General features: G+C 36.9%; 1 protein-coding gene across 2 annotated transcripts in view; it reads right to left on the bottom strand.

Moving 5' to 3' along the window:
* The window catches only part of SLC28A3 (solute carrier family 28 member 3), a 140,003-nt gene extending 126,589 nt beyond the window's left edge, over window positions 1-13,414 (bottom strand). The window contains exon 1 of one of the 2 annotated variants that reach the window (XM_031945462.1): window positions 13,332-13,414. The gene's annotated coding sequence lies outside the window, so the exon portion shown is untranslated. The remainder of the gene's footprint in view (window positions 1-13,331) is intronic. The other variant, XM_031945461.1, reaches the window with a different exon arrangement.
* Window positions 13,415-17,344: the final 3,930 nt, after the last annotated feature.

Below are 17,344 nucleotides of genomic sequence, written 5' to 3'. Positions count from 1 at the left end.
CTAGGATTGATTCTAGGAAGGCATAGGAAAGAATGTTGTGGTATTGAGAAAACCACAAATTTAAGATAATAGCCATAAACCCCAAACTTGTTGGGTCAATGACTTGACTTGACCAAATCACTATTGCTTAATAGGCTAACTTGAATATTAGCACAGCCCATAGGAGGAGTTTTCCACCATTTTTGAACATGGGATGTATAATGAGGGTAACTTGAGAGAGTTAGACTAAATGACCTCAAGATCTTTAGCTCTTTGATTTCTAGTGATAGGAATATTTCTCTGTTCCTCCCTTCCCTTTTTGCTACAGGGAGGTAGAGCAGGTAGAGAGTTGGACCTAAAGTCAGAAAGACTCATCTTCCTGAATTCAGATTGGCCTCAGACACTTATTAGCTGTGTGACCTTGGGCAAGTCAATTAATTCGGTTTGCTTCAGTTTCCTCATCTATAAAATGGATTGGAGAAAGAAATGGAAAGCCAATCTGGTATCATTGCTAAACATATATGATTGAACAAGAACTGTTCAGTTCTGTGGTTTTCAGACTTTCCTTTCTCTCCTCTATCCTATCCTTTATCTTCTCTCTTAAATCCTAAGGATTTACATTCTTATGGACATACATTGATAAATGAATACAGAAATTTTTCCAGGGCCCACTTAAAGAGTTTTCTATGATTTTCAGTTTTTTTTTTTTTTTTTTTTTTGTGAAGTAATATCTTGCCAAGATATACGTATACAACACATATCTTGTATATCTTATATACAACACAGACCTTGCTCCCCGTTCCCATATCCCTAGACATATCTGGTATAGGTAATAGTCATATGTAATACTGCAAGAGATTAACAGCACAAGTATTTGCTTTTGAGTGATGAAAAATATAAAAATAAAAATATCATTTAAACAAATAGTCTCTTCGTTTATTCTATTCTCAGCCTTCTCTTCCCTTCATTTCCCCATTCACTCCCATGACTATACATACAATCATCACCTTTAGGCAGGTGAGATTCAAATATCTGTCTCCAGCTCTTGTCTTTCTCCTGAACTCTATTCCCAGAGCACCAGAGACTTAGATAGTGCTTGATAAATGTTTGTTGATTTACTGATTTCCAGCTACCCTTAGATCATCTCTGCTTGTAAATCCCATTCCACCAACAAATCTTCTGCTTAAAACCAGATCCTTTTCCTGACTTTCCCATGTTTATGGAACATTGCACCATATTTCCCAGTTGGCCAGAATGGATGGTTTTGAGCCATTTGTTATCTGAGATCTTTTTAAATATGCAGATATAGAAGGAAGGGAAGGGGAGGGAAGGATATACATTAAATAGAATCCAACTTGTATTAAACACTTTGCTAAACACTTCTGCAAATAGTACCTCCTTTGATTTTCAGAACACCTCAGGAAATTAGTTGCTATCTCCACTTTATGACTGAGGAAACTGACTTAACAGAGGTTAAATGATTTGCCCAGGGCTACCCAGTTAAAAAGTGTCTAAGGAAGATTTAAATTGATTTTCCTGACTTTTAGCTCACTGGGCCTCTATCCCTCAAAGATGACTGAGGCTTTGAGGGATGAGAAGGAATTAATCTCTTGGAGTAGATTATAAACTCCAAGAGAGTAATTCCATGTGATTATTTTGATATAACACTTAATTCTTTTCAATATTCAGTTTCTAATCTACAAAATAGGAATAAAGCCTTGTATTTCTTACTTTCCTCAAAATATGCTTTAAAAACTGAAAAGTGCTATGGAAATGTAGGATTATTTGTCCTAAATTTACTTGTTTGAAGATTCAAGGATCCTACCATTATTGTTATGAAATTTCTAGAATTTAGAGAACAAATCCTTGTTGGTATACTTTCATTCATATATTCATGCAGACAGAGGAGGAGATGCAAAGTTTAGATAAGATACTCTTCCTGTACCCATGGAGTTTACAATCTATTACAAGAGAAGATAATGATTCAGATAATTAACTATGACATAAAGTATCATGTTATAAATACATTAGAGAGATACAGAACACACACAATGTTAGGTAAGGTTGTTCAGGAAAATTGTTACTTACAAGGGAAATCAAAAAATTTTTGTATAGTTGGTGGCAAAGTGTTCCATACTTTTCATGATTTTGTAAAATATCAATGACCCTTTTAAGCCTTCATCTTCCCAGCTCTCTCTCTTTGCCCCCTTAATTAAGAAATGTATTACAATGCCTACAACAATCTGTTTTCTAACACTACCATTAACTGCCTGTGTGACTATAAGCAAATTTAAGTTAGTGAGGATAAAATGGGTATAATTATTTGTGTCTTCATGTACCTCTGATGAATAGATTGTGAATTGAGGAGAAGGTTGAATAGGAGAATAAATATCATGTTAATATGTATAGACAAAGAATGAGTTTTAATTCCCTTTAAGAAACATGGATGAAAGACGTACTATGATTTGAATACATGATGGGTCATTGTACCTTCAAGACAAAATTGTTTATTTTCCCCAAGATTCTTCCTCCTGTTTGTACTTAGTATTGATAATAGTAATAGTAATAAAGCCCCTATTCCCAGTCCAGTATCCTTTAAAAAAAAATTACCCTTAATAACAAACAGTTATATTAAGAAACTTTGTGTCTGGGAAAAAGTTGCAGGGGACCTTATAGCTGGATTATGACGATTGGGAGTTGGAGTATATTGTGGGCAGGGAATACACAGGAGAGAATGGTTTGGGAAGAAGCTTGAGAGGATGCATGTCATGTGCTCCGAGACTTTTTCCCTAGAATAAGGCCACACTTTCCATTGGGAGGGAGCAAGAAGATCTGATAGAACTGTAGAAGGGGGAGGAAGAAGAGGACATGTTGACTATGCCTCCTAAATTCCTAGACAGATGCAAGGGAGAGATAAAATGAAGGAAGCATACCCTGGGTTCAAGGCAGTTTCTGAGGACATAGAGCAGTTAATTGGGGGATTAGATTATCTTCCTGCTCATTCTCTTGGCACTCTCTAAATTGCCCACCCGGGGCAAAACTCTTATGAGTCTTATCTAAAGATTTCAAGTCTAAACTCTCATAGAGTTTTTTTTAAAAGAATGATTTTCTTTTATTTTTCCTCATTTACATGTAAAACATTTAAAAAGTATTTTAAAATATTTGCGTTCCAAATTCTTTCCTCCCCTCCCCATTCCTTGAGAGGGCAAGCATTTTGATGTAAATTATACAAGTGCAGTTAGTTATTTGTAAACTTGGACTGTTTTGTTGTTGTTTTTTTGACAAGTCATTTGGGGTTGACTTGCCCAAGATTACACAGTTCATGAGTGTTAAGTGTCTGAGACCACATTTGAACTGAAGTCCTTCTGCCTACAGGGTCCGTGCTCTATCCACTTAGCATCTAGCTGCCCTTTGCAGAAAATCTTGAGAATGAAAGGGACTGAGGAAGAAGGCTTTATGGAGCTATCCCCACGTAATATGTAAATGTACCCTGAACAAAAATAAAGTAGGTAAAGAGTATTTGCTGTTCCGGTTTTTCATTTCTGCTTCTATCTTCTTCCCTCAATCTTTCCTCCCTCACTAGCCCATTATACTTGTCCTATGCCCTCTTTCTCTTTTTTCTTTTTTTCCCAAAGAGTGTGAACAATAAAAGGAAGACAGTTATCAGTCCACTTCCCTTTTGTAAAAATTTAAGTCAATGAGTTCCTTTGAGTATACTGACATTTTAGGTCTTATTTTTAGTTGGAGAAAAAGAATTTCAGATACCAGCCATAATGGGGGAAACATTTGTAGACACAGGTCCCACTTTACCCTCTTTCTGATGGTTTTAAATTTGTATTTCAGACGTTCCATTAAATCTATAGCTATGATATTTTATTGAAAGAGTCTTGATCTTGGAGTCAGAAGTACTTGCTCTGGTTCTCACAACCTTGGTCAGATCACTTAATGACACTCCTGGAACCTCAGTTTCCTCTGTTATAAAATGGTGATAATTTGTACTGTTCCTTCTCACAGTGTGATTGAGAAGATACAATGCAACAATCTATAATCAATAAACATTGATTTTAATTAATACATATTTATTAAGCACCTATTATATGCCAGACAATAGCATGAGATTCTCCATTCCTTAAAACACAATAAAACCCATAACTTAACCTTTATTCTATAGAGGTCTACATATATTATATTTTATATATTATATTTTCAAACGTTGATTTAAACTCCAGATACTAATTCTAAAGCAGAGAGAGACATTCTTTGTCACCATTGCATCTGAGAGGTCCTCAAGGTAACCCCTCCAAAAATCAATAAACATTTATTGAACACTCAATAAGTGCCATGCTCTATCTATGATGATTTCTGGGAATACAAAAACAGGCAAAAGACAGCCCCTGTTTTGAAGGAGTTTACAATCTAATGGGGGAGACATGAAAACAAATATATATGAAGTAAGCTATATGCAAGTAGTAAATAATTAACAGAAGGAAGGCTATGAAATTAAGAAGGACTGAGGAAAGTTTTCTTTAGTTGAAGGTAAAACTTTAGTTGAAATCTGAGTGTGGGGGGGAGGCAGGAGAGTGTTCCTGCCATGATGGATATTGAGCAAATATCTGGGGCCCGGAGATGAATGCAAATCAGAGTTTGTGGAAGAGTCAGATCCGCGTCACTGGATCCAAAGTGTCAGGGAGTTAGCTGTAAAAAGACTGGAAAGGTAAGAAGAGACCAGGTTATGAAAGACTCTAAATGCTAAAGACATGCTAAAGAAAGCTAAATGCAAATAGATTTGATCCTGGAGGCTATAGGAGTCGCTATTGAGTAGGGGATTATGACATGATACCCACTCTTTAAGAAAATAGATAATGGATTTGGAGTGGGGAGAGACTTAAGGCAGACAAATCTACCCATGGGCTAGTGTAATAGTTCAGACACGAAGGGATGAGGGCTTGCACTAGAGTGATGACAGTGTCAGAGAGTAAGGGACCTATTTAAGAATTGTTGCAAAGGTGTTGCCTTGATAACAGCTTGGATATGGGAGGTGAGAGATAGTGAGGAGTCCAGAATGGTTCCTAGATTGTGACCCTGAGAGACTGGGAGTGTGATGTTGCCCTCTTGTTTGTCTTTCATTGTAGAAGAGGACCATGAAATTAGGGAGGTGATGCCGTAGCAGGTAAGTGAATTGGATTTGAGGGAGAGAGACTGTGCAAGGTCTTTTTTTTCCAGATCCATCTGGGTCTAGTGGCCAAATAGAGATCAGGAAGACTGGATGCAGTGAGAGACTTTGGCTTTGTTAAGGTTAGCAGGTCTCTGATCTCTAGACTGAGGCAAGCACCCATTTGGCGATTAAGTCTAGATAGCAATCCAGGCAAAAAATCTTTACAGTAATAGGGAAGAAAGGGGAGGATTTGGGGAAAAAATAATGACATATTGAATTTAAGATAATTACTGGCTATCTAGTTTAAGATATCTGAAGGGCAGTTGGAGATGTGAGATTGGAGGTCAGCAGACATCTCCAAAAAAAGATTTTTTGCTTTTTATAATAATCTTCATAAAATCCTCAAGGAGAAAAGCGCTGTGTCCTTTGGCAACCTTTCTAATGCCTCCCAAGCTCATGTTGACTCTTGTAGCCATCTTGTACCAGAGCCAGTATATCCTATGAAGTTGCTCCTTCATAAATGTAGGATTTTGGGATATAAGCTATTGGGGTAGTCTTTAGGGTTGGGAAGAGCTGGAGGGAGAGGTTGAAATAGAAAGGCAGGAAATATTTACTGTAGTCTCTGCTTAATCATAGTTGAACCCATGTGAAAAAGCAGGTCCTGCACAAGACTTCCTGAAAAATATTAAATCACACCTATGGATGGATAGCAAGCCTGACCCAATAGAGACTAAACTAGGAAATTCATTTTTCCTTCTTTGAATACTATGTTATTTTTGTAATGTAGCTACCTGGCCTCCATCTTTCCATCCTTTTATAATGAAAATCCTTCCCACAATAAGATATACTATGCATTGGGCATCACTGCCCTGATTTAGTACTCTGTGTACAAGTTACTCTGAAGTGTGCAAATTTCTTTTTCTTTTCTCTGTAATTACTAATGCAAAGCAACTATGTTTTCTTGGGAGGAAGAGCCATAGATTTCCTCCGAAGGGATCTCTTTAGACTATCAAGACCATCTCCCCCAGTTTACAAATGAGGAAACAGATCTGGGGAGATTAGCTGAATTACCCAGGTCACACTAGCACTAAGCCTAAAATTTGAAATAAGATCTTTGATTCCAGAATCACTATTTTCCCCATTTGCCCCAGAGCACCTAATTATTTACTAATGAATTTCTTCTTAATTTGTTCCTCCTCTCCAAGTTTATTTATTCTGGCAGAAAGTATCAAGTAGGAAAATAAATGGCTCATTACTCATCTGAATTGGAAAAAAAAAATGTGGTTAATATATTTACATACAACTTTAATTCCCTGCAGCTACTAGGGGCAATTGCTAGGTGGTACAGTGGAGATAACACTAGGCTTAGAGGCAAGAAGACCTGAGTTCAAATACAGCCTCAGGTTCTTATTAGCTGGATGACCCTGTGCAAGTCCTTCTCAGTACCAGAGCTGCTTCTTTGGTGCTAGGAAAAGCAGTGAATGAATCAATGTGTGAAATGAATGTACCAGCCTTATAAATGGTTCATTTTAAGTTGACAGGAAGAGATTGGACATGGAAACTCCTTTAGAGTTCCACTCATTTTCAAGTGTCTTCCCAAACCAAAAATACTTTTCCCTGACTACCACTCTCTAGATGTAATCTATTGCCAAATTAGAATATAAGCTGTCTGAGGGTAGGTACTTTCTTTTGTATTTGCATCCTCAGAACAGTGCCCTTTGGGGGAGAGGGACAATCAGAGTTAAGTAATTTGCTAGGGTCACCCAATGTCTTCCACCTGATTTAAATTCAGATCCTCCTAATTCCAGATCCTCCATCTGATGAGGCCTTGAGTAGCTAGATGCAGTTTGCTGAGAAAGACTGAAATATTGATGAAATTACTCCCTGAGGCAGGCAGGGAAGGGCACTGATGGGGATCAGTTTAGACTCACAGTCCCATCTTCTGTGGAGCTCCACCTTTCTATATCCAGTCAGAAATCTGAGTTATGTCAAACCCTTGAGGTTAAATTTCTCCATTCTTAAATCTGTTTCTGAATCCTTTTGGATTAGTCCATAGCACTGTGCCTCTTAGTGTCTTTTTCCTCACGCTTCTTCCATGCTACATGGTGTCTCTCCTTCCCCCACCATGCCTCTATTCTTTTCTCCTTCTTATAACTAATTCTTTTAGGGTACTAAATCCTTTTTAGAATTCAGTCTACCAGTTAAGGGCATACTCCAACCTCATGAGGTGTGCCCTTTCTCCTGAGTAATTGTGACTTCCACTAGGGAATTGTTTTTTCCATCATTAATTGCTAAAACCTCTTTCCTTGCTAACCCTTATTTTGTATTTAGCATTCCTGGTGTCTGTTGTATCTCTTCATTTTGTCTGTAACTTCTCCTAAATAGATCTACTTTTTATCAAAGGGAATAGCTATTGTGAATTTTTTTACATAACTAGACTATATGTATTTACTATATAGACTAGATATAGGCAACATTTGGTGCCTATATCAATCTCCTCATTTGGTGCTGAACCCTAAATATATAATTTGGTTAGAAATAGCTCTCCTAAATCACCTCACATCCACTGAGCCCCCTAGCTACCCTAGCACAGTGCTTTTTGTATGCTCTTGTTCAGTTATTTTTTCAGTCCTGGCTGACTCTTTGTAATTACATTTGGGATCTTCTTGGCAAAACTTGGATCTGAGGGAGGGAGGCTGTGCAAGATCACCTGCTCACTTTCTCTGCTGGAGCAGTTTGCCCCTTCTTTCTCTAGCTCTCATTTTACAGATGAGGTAACTGGGGTAAATAGAGTTAAATGACTTGCCCAGAGTCACATAGCTGGCAAGTGTCTGAAGCTGAATTTGAATTCGGGAACATGAGTCTTCCTGCCTCTAGTTCTGGCATTCTATCTATTGAGCTACCTACCTAATCATTTTTCACATAGTATATGCTTAATAAATGTAATTTGGACCATTCACTGACTAAGTGTGCAAACTCAACTACTTGTGCAGTCAGTTTGAATGAAACCATTTTAAAAACCTAGTTTAGACTTTGGGTATATGCACAGCCCATGTGTTAAGAGATGGTGGTTGGAAAATACCCAGGTGAGCACTAATCACATCTCCCTATGAAATTCTAAAAAGGAAGGAGATAAGGTGGTACTATTTCCATCTCCTCTTGATTATATATGCATCAATCAATATATTTTTGCCCCTTTATGGGAATTGTTTACTCAGGCTATTAAAAAACAACCAGCCTTGGTGTGCTAAATGCTTTTACCTTCCCTTTCTTCCCCCATTTTTGCCTCGTTGACCAGCATGAATCCTGAATCAAGATTGCTTTTAACATAAGCAAGCATTTTTTAAAAAGCCTACTATGCTCCAAATTGGCATCTAGATGGCATAGTTGAAAGAGTATAGAGCCTGGAGTCAGGGATACTGATTTTTCTGAATTTCAGTAGCTGTGTGACCCTGGACAAGTCACTTTAACTCTGTTTTTCCCACTTTTCTCATCTGTAAAATGAGATGGAGAAGGAAATGACAAACCAATCCAGTATCTCTGCCAAGAAAAGCCAAATTGGGATCACAAAAAAAAAAAAAAAAAAAAAAAGAAAGAAAGAAAGAAAAAAATTCATTGAAATGGACACTTCTGGAAGCTGGAGAAATAAGAAAAAAATGAAATACTTTTTGCCCTTAAGGAACCTAAATCACAAGGGAATCAAGAACAACATGGATATACAATATTAAATGCAAAATATTTACAAAGTGATTTTCTGGAAGTTTTTAGACACTAGGGGGAAATCACAATAGACTTCCAATAAGCTTAAGAATAGCTTTAAGGGAAGCTAAAGAATCTCCAAGATGGATGTGAGGAAGGAGTGCATGCCAGGAACAATATCAAAAAATATAGCGATAAAATATGATATATGGGGGAAAGCAAACAGGTCAGTTTGTCTGGAATTTGGAGTTAATGAAGGAGATTAATGTTCAGTAAACAGGATTCTGAAAGCTCCTGAAGGTCCTCAAACAGGGGGATAAATGACAAGGTCACATCTCTGCTTCGGGAATAACAAATTGGCAGTTGTCTGGAGGATAGATTAGAAAGGAGAGACTGGAAGATCACTTAGAAGGCTATTACAATAGTCCAGAGGAGAGGTGATGACCCTAAATATGTATAATGACTGGTTGTGTTTGTAGAAGTAGAATCCAGAATACTAGGCAACTTGTTAGATATGAGGGATAAAGAAGGAGGAAGAAAAGAAAAAAGGAAGGAAGAAATAAGCACCTATTGAGCACTTGTTATGTGCCACAGAATTGAGGATGATGCTTAGGTTGTAAGCCTGCATGACTGGAAAGAATGTGGTGTTCTGGAAAGAAAAAGGGATAAAAGGAGGAGAGGGTGAGTTCTGTTTTTGATGAATTGATCAAATTGAATTTGAGATGTCTATGGGGCTATCTAATTGAAGATATCCAAAAGGACTGAAAAGATAGATCTAGAATCCCCCAACTGATAAATGGTCAAGTGATATGAACAGGCAGTTTGCAGATGAAGATATCAATGCTAACTATAGTTATATGAAAAAATTATCTAAATCACTATTGATTAGAAAAATGCAACTCTGAAGTACCACTTCAGACCCACCAGATTGGCTAATATAACAGGAAGATGTGGGAAAATGGGAGCACTAACACATTGTTGGTTAGTTGGTTTTTTACTGATCCAACCAAAGAGATCATAAAAAATGGAAAAGGGCCCATATGTACAAAAAAAATTATTGATAGCAACTCTCTTTGTGGTGGCAAAGAATTGAAAATTAAGTGAATATCCCTCATTTGGGGAATGGCTGAACAAATTGTTGTATATGAATATAATGGAATATTATTGTGTTATAAAAAATAATGAGCAGGTGGATTTCAGAAAAATCTTGAAAGACTTGCATGAACTGATGCTGAGTAAAGTGAGCAAAACCAAGAGAACATTGTACAAATGCTGTGCTATGATCAACTTTAATAGACTTAGATGTCTTCAGCAAATGCAAAGATAAAATACAATTCCAAAAGACTCATGATGGAAAATGCCATCCAGATTCAAAGAAAGAACTATGGAGGATGAATGTGGATCACAGCATACTATTTTCACTCTCTCCTCCCCCTTCTTTTTGTTTTTCTTTTTTGTTCTGCTTCTTCTTTCACAACATGAATAATGTGGAAATATGTTTAATATGATTGTACATATATAATCTTGCTGTCTTAGAGAGAGTGGAGAAGAGAGAGAGGGGAAGGGAAAAATATGGAACTCAAAATATTTTAAAAGTAAATATTGAACAGGATGATTTCAGAAAGGCCTGGAGAGACTTGCATGAATTGATGCTGAGTGAAATGAGCAGGACCAGGAGATCATTATATACTTCAACAACAAAACTACATGATGATCAATTCTGATGGACCTGGCCCTCTTCAACAATGAGATGAACCAAATCAGCTCCAATAGAGCAGTAATGAATTGAACCAGTACACCCAGCGAAAGAACTCTGGGAGATGAGTATAAACCACTACATAGAATTCCCAATTCCTATATTTTTATCCGCCTGCATTTTTGATTTCCTTCATAGGCTAATTGTACACTATTTCAAAATCTGATTCTTTTTGTACAGCAAGATAACTGTTTGGACACGTATACTTATGTTGTATTTAATTTATACTTTAACATATTCGGCATGTATTGGCCAGCCTGCCATCTGGGGGAAGGGTAGGGAGGGAGGGGAAAGATTGGAGCAAAAGGTTTGGCAATTGTCAATGATGTAAAATTACTCATGCATGTGACTTGTAAATAAAAAGCTATAATAAAAAAAAGAGGAGAAAACCCCCCTCCCCCCAAAAAAGTGAATGTTGAAAACTATCTTTAAATGTGATTGGAAAAAAATTAAATATGATTAAAAAAAGAAAATATGGAGATCTGGAAGCCAAATGTATAGGAGGTGATTGTTGAACCCATGGGAGTTATCTCTCCTGAGACACTTCACCAAGGCCAATAAAAAACTGAATCTCCGAAATCATGGACTCATTGGTCAGTTCTTATTCTTCCTAATCTTTTTTGGACATTTGACATTGCTCACCACTCTCTCCTTGAAACTCAATTCATCCTTTGTTTTGGTGTTACTTTTCAGATTAAAAAAAAAAGAGTGGAGAGGAGACATCTCATTTACTCTATCTTCCATCATTCATCTATGATAGGGTTCAAACCAGCAAGTCTGAATTTCTTTGGAAAACATGAATCCCAGGGGAAGAGTAGTAAAGTAGGAGGTGGCTTTAGGGATTTACAGCAGGATAAGGTGAATTTGAGAAGGAAGACTTTTCTTCAGTTGGTGAAATAGACTTTCCACAATAGGGAAATGCTAACAACTTCCATCAAGTTGACTGAACTGCTCTATTAGATGCAAAATGAAGAAACTGGATTTGATGACGTCCAACTGTATGATTCTGTCATTCTATAATGGTCTATTGAGCATTGCCATTTGTCTTGATCACCTCAGACTTAAAATGGACCCAGTTTCCATAGCTGTAAGGGGCAATTGAGCTGGATGATGGCTAATTTCTTTTTTAGTTCCAAAAAAATATATTTTAATATTCTAAAGCCAAAGTCAACTAACTTATGCCACATAAGATCTGTGGCTCATTATTCTCCTGATACCTCACCATCGTGCAATGTCATCACCACAAGTCTGTCTAGGATTACCTCAAATGTAGATTTACTGATCAACTTCTGACCTGGTCTCCATTCCTAACTCTCTTCCCCAACTCTTAATTGAGACAAATCTTTCTAAAACATTATTTTCATTAGTAAACCTCCAAGGTCAAAAGCTGTCACCAGTTTTCCCATAACCTACAAGATAGACTCTAAACTTCCTAACCTGGTATTCCTCAATGTAATTGAAATCTCTGTTGATCTCATTATTCCTTGAGCAAAGCTCATTCTTTTCCCTATTTGGCTATTACTAATGCGTTGCCTACATTTTCACCATCATGGCAGAAAGGATACTGGACTTGGAAGTCATAAGAACTAGGTTGGAGTATTACATTATCCTTCACAATAAGTTATTATTTGTATGTTTCTAAATTCTCAGCCACAGATTCTTCACTCATAAACTGAGAACAATAATTTTTGCACCATATTTATTCTATATTGGATTCCTTGCTGTCTATAGGAGGAGGTTGAAGGGAGGAAGGGAGAAAATTTTGGAACACAAGATTTTGCAAAGATGAATGTTGAAAACTATCTTTGCACATATTTGGAAAAATAAAGAGGTATTAAAGTAGTTCTTGCACTAGCCATGTCACAGGGTTGTTGTGAAGAAAAATTTGTACACCTCAGAACATCATGGAAAAGTATGTGATCCCTCCAAAGTTCATATCCTTTCCTATCTCATTTTTGAAGGTTTTCTGAGTTATTCTAGGTTATATTCAATACCTGAGCAAATCAAAGTCCATGTAAAAACATTGACTTTTTTCTTATTCTGAGAGCATATAACATTTACTGGTCACATATCATGTTTTGTTTTAGTCTAGCTATCTTTTTATATTTTTATCTTGTCTTCCCAAATAATTATAATCTCCTTGAGACCAGGGACTGGACCTTAATACCTACTTCTCCTTCATAAAGAGGAAGATTGTATATCTTTCTCTCTCCGTATGCCACTTAAATTTTAAGTGCAGCTTAAAAGACTTTTGGGATGCCTTGTGTCTACGTAGCTAAATGGTTTCTTCACAAGATCTCTGAGGAGAAGTATATTATTCCCATTTTACAAATGAAGTGAAGCTGTAGAGCTTTGCAAATGATCTTATAGCTATGAATTATCTAAAACAGGATTTGAACATAGGTCTCGTGATGCCCAGCATCGTACCCACAATTCCAGTTAACACCAAAACGCAACAAGAGATGAATAATTTCCCTTTCATACATAGTGCCAAAATGAATTAAGGCTGTGTTCTTTAATTTAGAGAAAGCAAACTAAAAAATCTGAACAAACAAATGAAAGGAGAAAAAAAAAAAAACATTCTTTCAGCTTAATATGTGCCTAGTATCGGGGAAACAAATATAGAAACAGAGATAATACTCAGCCCCTATCCTCAAAGAACTTCCTTTTTAAAGGAGGAGACCCACAAACCTATTACTGGATTAAATGGACATGGAAAAAAAAATTCTAGTACTCACTCACCCTTTTAAACTAGAAAATCCAGGGGGAGGTCTCTCTTCTTGGTCATGAATACTGCCAAAGCCTTCCAGGGAGCCAGATCAGAATCAACACTGTGGGGAAAGAGCTTGAAGAAAACGCTTGAGGAAAAGTAGATATAATTCCTTTCCTTTTCTACAAACTCTCCCTAGCAAAGGTGCTGTTCTTCCAAAAGATTACAGATACAGAAGACGTTTCTAAGTCCAAAAAGTGAGATTCAGAATCTTTTGCCTGAGGAAAAAAAGAATTGCACTCTGGTGAGTTGCTGTGTTTACAATGATGAATTCTGGGTGGTTTGGGTGATTCCTATGCAAATGTAATCTTTGCCACTTACTGTGGGGGTGTAAATGAATAGCTTTTAAAGTGAAATTGATCAGTTAGGTTTAAGAACTTAGATCCACTTAGAGACCAAAGAAGAGATAATCCTAAAACCTAATTGATTTAGAGCCCAGAGACCTGCATTTTTGCCATGGCCAATGTGGGAATTTGTTTTTAGACTCTGCATATTTATTACAAGAATTTTGTTTTTCTTTTTCTTCTTCCAATGGGAAGGAGGAGGGAGAAGATAAAATAGATTGTTGTTCATTGAAAAAAATTAAATAAAATAAATGAAACTGGCAAGTTTGCTCTGCAGCTTTAGACAAATGATTAGAGAATTTAGTTGGGGCCCCAGTGGCAATTTGGTCCAAAACTTTCACTTAACTGATGAGGAGCTAATGCCCAGAGAGTTGAAGTGTCATGCCCAAGGTTACAAAGGGAATAAATAGCAGGGCCTAGAATTCGAACTGAGGTCCAAAGGCAACCAATTTGTGCCACTTTGTCTCCAAGCTTTTTAATTTTTGTTGTCCTCTCCTAGTCCTTCCTCTTACCTTAATAGTACATAAACCCATGATATCATCAGTGTGGATATTCCCTTTCCCTCCCAAAGATCAGGACCCTCTATCCTTTAGTAGAGGGTTTTTAGAAATTGTTATGACTGGAGGGAAATCACCATGTAACCACCAATTTCAGGTTGCTTAGACTGTTGGTAGTCTGGCTAGTCTGGTCCTCAAAGGTCAGTCTAACCTTGGACCCATGCCGTAATTCCAACTCAAGGTGACCTAACCCAAGTTTATTATCATTCTGCCCAAGACTGTTTTTCCTTCTGACTTAACTATTTCTGATTGGGATTCCATCAGTCACCTGGACTGCTGAGAATTAGTTCTCTCTAACTTTTCCTTCACTCTCACGTTCATTTAGTTACTAGGTCCTGTATAGGACCCTTCTCATAAGCACCTGCCTTTGATTTCTATTCTCTATATTACTACCCTACAGTAGGTCTTCAACACAGTGCTGTAATCCCAGGCTTACAAACTTTCCAATTTCCACTTTGTCAGTTTTTCCCCTTCTCCTCCTAGTTCATTATTCATAGTATTTACAGATAATTTTTGTTTATGAACACAAACTACTCTCTACTAAAAAAAAGAAAAAAGAAAAAAAAGGCAGTGTTATGTAGTGGGTAGAGCCATGGGCTTAGCGTCAATAAGATTTGGATTCCAATCACATCAAATACTGGCTGTGTGGCTTTCAGGAAGTTATTTAATTTTAACTTCAGTTTTTTCATATCTAAAATGGTGGGGCTTGATTTGATTTCTAAGGTTCCAAGTCTAATTATCTAGTATCTAACTATCAGCAATCTTCATTGATTCCCAAATAAAATTCAAAAACTACTGCCTGGCATTTAAGACCTTCTAAAATCTGCCACTCTTCTATTCCTTATGTTATTTTCCTTTTTTTTTTTTTTTTTTTTTTTTTTTTTTTTTTTTTTTTTTTTACTGTTATATTCAGAAGGTACAATTTTCTGTTTCCCAGAACATACCTGAGCTTCCTTTTTCTGTATCTTCATATTTACTCTCGGTGTGCTCAGAGTGTTGTCCTTCCCCTTCTTGGATTATTGAATCCCCACCCCCAACCTTTTAAAGCTTATCTCAAATGCCACCTACCCCCTTCCCATAAATGTTATACCCTTGCCCTCCAAAGATCTTCCCTCTCAGATCTCAAGGAACACTTTGTTTTCTAGCTCTCAGACAAATCCATCATGTTAACATTATATCTTTTTTAACCCCCTTACTAGATTGTAGATATACTCTCCATATATAAATTATGTCTTCAATATTCTACATATAGATGACTTTTGGTTTTTATTTATGTGTACTGAAGGAAGGAGGGGTCCCATCCTGAGATCTCATTGGTGAATGAAACTCCATAGAAAGAAACTCTCTCAGCCACCATAAATCCCAATTTATAGTTTGAGATTTGCCTGAGGTAGTTAAGTGACTTGCTTAGGAATCACATGGTCTGTGGCCAGGATATTTCAATAGATGGACTTCTTAAGTCTTTTGGACACTTACTGTATGTTAATTAGTCCATTGATAGGATCTACTAACGTAGATTTCCAAACTTAAAGGTGCAAGAAATTTGAGTAGGGGATGTGGAAATGTTTGAAAATAAACTCTATTAAATGAGTGAAATTAGCTTAAAATTATATTGTATGCAAATGCTTTGGAAAATTATAATTTTTCCCCTTTCATATTTAATAGGAGGTACTGTAAAGTTTCTTAAAAGCCAACGGGCATCAGGGTTGAAAAAAGTTAGAGTTCTGAATGCTAGAGTCTGCCACCAATCCCAGGTTTAGTGGAATCTGGATCCTTTCTCCTTTCACCCCTTCTTTTCCATCTAGTATCTTTGTAGAAGTAGCATGTTACAATGGAAAAGCATGGCTAAGGAGTTAAAAGAGGACCTGAATTCAAATTCTAACTGCTACTTACTAGTTATGTGATCATGGGCAAATCATGGAAACCCCTCCAGACTTCCCTTACCTAGGGGAAAAGAGAATTTCTTTAGATTAGGCATTCTTAATTTATGGTCCCTAGATCCCCAAAGAGTGGATGGGTAAATTTTAGGGGATCTGTGAACTTGGATGGGAAAAAGTACATTTTTGTTTCATTTACAATCCTGAGTATGCTTTACTCATTTTAAAACATTCTGAGAAGACCCTAGACTTCACTCGACTGCCAAAGGGGTCCATGGCATAGAAAAGGCTAAAAACCCCTGTCTATAATAATTAAAAATTGTTGAATACATATGTTTATACATTTGCTCTTATCATTCTATGCTGTTCAGTGGTACCCTAGCACAGGTAGCTAAGATGTGACTAATAGACACTTTATTTTTTTAAGTTCATGGAATTAAGTGACTTGCCCAGAATTACATAGCTAAGTAAGTCTCTCAGGCCAAATTTGAATTCAGGTCCTCTTGACTTCAGCTCTGGGTACTCTATCCACCTTGCCACCTAGGTCCTCTGTCTAATATATACTTGAGTGAGTAAGCTTTTACTGAGATACATTTTTTTAAAAGGAAATAAGGGTTTTTAAGTCACTTTCGGGAACTCCTGGTTTGATCGAATAATTGTTAATAATTAGTTTATATTTGCCTTTGCCAGAGAGACCAGGTCTATTAGCGTTAAGCCTCAAGCTTTATTTTACCCCATAACAAAGTTCAATGTTATTTGCCTAATGCACGTCAGACTCTTTGGTTGAAAATGAAGAAAGCTGCTGGTAAGTGGTGTGAAGTAGTGCCTGAGAATGTCATAGGTAAGTAAATTGAGGGCACATGAATTCTGTAAGCAAGTGCTACTTAAAATGAAGATGGTCCCTAAGGCTGACTTTGTTATGTCTGTCCTCCTGGAATTGGTGATAGATGAACCAAAGCATATTTTCACCAAGGGAAACTTTTAAAACTTTAAAAAAAGATTCTTTAAAGGTAATGGCTATATGAGGTGGAAAAACCTCTCTTAATCAATCACTCATTATTTACTTGATTCAGCCAGGGGAAATACCTGAGTTGGACTTGACTTTCAAAGAAGAAGAAGAAGAAAAAAAAAACTAAGCATAAATTGAGAGAGAAACTTCAAGGGACAAAAGTGCATAATGCTGATCCCATTTCTGTCTAAGGAGCAG

The sequence above is a fragment of the Sarcophilus harrisii genome, chromosome 1, assembly GCF_902635505.1.
Source record: "Sarcophilus harrisii chromosome 1, mSarHar1.11, whole genome shotgun sequence".
Taxonomy (NCBI): domain Eukaryota; kingdom Metazoa; phylum Chordata; class Mammalia; order Dasyuromorphia; family Dasyuridae; genus Sarcophilus; species Sarcophilus harrisii.
The sequence above is the reverse complement of the archived record's forward strand: the minus strand, read 5'-3'. Positions and strand labels throughout refer to the sequence as shown.